This window comes from Micropterus dolomieu, unplaced genomic scaffold (assembly GCF_021292245.1).
Source record: "Micropterus dolomieu isolate WLL.071019.BEF.003 ecotype Adirondacks unplaced genomic scaffold, ASM2129224v1 contig_14283, whole genome shotgun sequence".
In the NCBI taxonomy this organism is placed as follows: Eukaryota; Metazoa; Chordata; class Actinopteri; order Centrarchiformes; family Centrarchidae; genus Micropterus; species Micropterus dolomieu.
The window spans coordinates 1-1,684 of record NW_025743269.1 but is presented as its reverse complement, the minus strand read 5'-3'; the positions used below and the strand labels follow the sequence as shown (position 1 = coordinate 1,684).

Here is a 1,684-nt window from a genome sequence, read left to right as displayed (position 1 = left end):
CGGAGAAACCTGGAGAAAATACAGCTAAAAACGAACTACACTGAGGCTAACTTCAACACTACAAACGTGGTAGCTAACTGCTGTAAGAATTTAGTTGTAAGTTCAGTGTTTAGATATAGCGCTTGAGACTACTAGCAGCGTCGGTAGCTTTGTTGTCCGTAGGATTTCCCGCGACGCGCAGTCTTTGCTGATTCAAGAGCGAGGTAATTCATTTAAAACTGTTTTTGTTCATTCTTTATCACCTTACTGTGAAAGCTAATTTATTTTGCACTGAGAGAAAGTACTGAAAGTTGCATACGGTCTCGTATGTTTCGGTTTTAGAAGACCTTGTGGCTTTACTGGGCGCCGCCATTTTGGGTGTGTGTGTCCAGCCGCTCTGGTGAAATCGGTGAGAATGTTCATTTTCAACTTAAGAATTTCACTTACTTTGTACCTTAAATTATATATGTGCACTTAGTGAATATGAAGCTACAATTTTAGTTGAACAAGCTGGTTTACTGTGTTGTTTAATGTGTAAACTCAGCTTACTTTATTTTGCACTTGCATCAAAACTTTAATTGTTCTAACGTGCAGCTTATTGGTGCAGCTTATCTGGTTGTGTGCAGCCAAGTTATTTATGTTTATATGTTGAATATTGAGAGAGAGGCACAGAAAGTAAACACCCACAGTATGTATATCATTGTGTATTGTGAATTTCATGTAGTGTATATTATTGCATGAGACTTAAGCAGTGAATATTTCTCTGACCCTGTGTGTTGACAGGTCAGATTTTTTTTGTGTGTGTGTGTGTTTCTTTTTCCATTGTCTGGATTGGATCTGCGGATGAAAATTGATGGCGAGCCGTCCCTCTTGAATGATTATGGGAGCCATTCCCTCTTCAGGATCACTGGACCTGTCCCGCTACTACTGCACTTTACGGTGTGGTAGGCCCCACTACAACACAAAACCCCTTCACTCACCTTCACACTCCTTCCCCCACACACATACATACACCAACCCTATGGAACTCTGAACTCTGACTTACCTTCGACACATCCATTTTTTTGTTTGGACTTTGGACTCACTTAAACAAACTCACCTGTTCACACCTTGGGACTGAGAATTTGGAGCTGAGTAGTAGGAATCATTCCTGCAGTTAAGGGTTACTGTTGTACTGTGTGAATTCTACTGGATTGTATTATTGAACTGGATCTGAACAAACTTGAATGTGGTGTTATTAACAGAAATTCAGGTTTAAAGGGTGCACCCGGGAATTTAATTATAAAACTACTTCAAAGAGTGAAATACTCAACTAATACTAAATTTGGAAAGCAAGCATTTCATGCTGATGTCATAGCCTGATTGTGATATCAATAATCGCCTTATTCATTACTTGTTAGGGCCTGAGCACGACCGTGCGAGGTCCCTATTGAATTTGCTCGGATTATTAGGGCCCGAGCACGACCGTGTGAGGTCCCTATTGAATTTGCTCGGATTATATTTAGGGCCCGAGCACGACCGTGTGAGGTCCCTATTGAATTTGCTCGGATTATTTAGGGCCCGAGCACGACCGTGCGAGGTCCCTATTGAATCTGCTCGGATTATATATTTTTAGGGCCCGAGCACGACCGTGTGAGGTCCCTATTGAATTTGCTCGGATTATATATTGCCCGAGCACGACCGTGCGAGGTCCCTATTGAATCTG

The 1,684-nt window shown here is 41.7% G+C and overlaps 1 long non-coding RNA gene across 1 annotated transcript; it reads left to right on the top strand.

Annotated features, from left to right (window-relative positions):
- Window positions 1-18: 18 nt before the first annotated feature.
- On the top strand, window positions 19-1,087 carry LOC123966809. The gene is made up of 3 exons (XR_006824071.1): window positions 19-203; window positions 322-388; window positions 763-1,087. It is a non-coding gene; the product is annotated as an uncharacterized LOC123966809 (long non-coding RNA).
- Window positions 1,088-1,684: the final 597 nt, after the last annotated feature.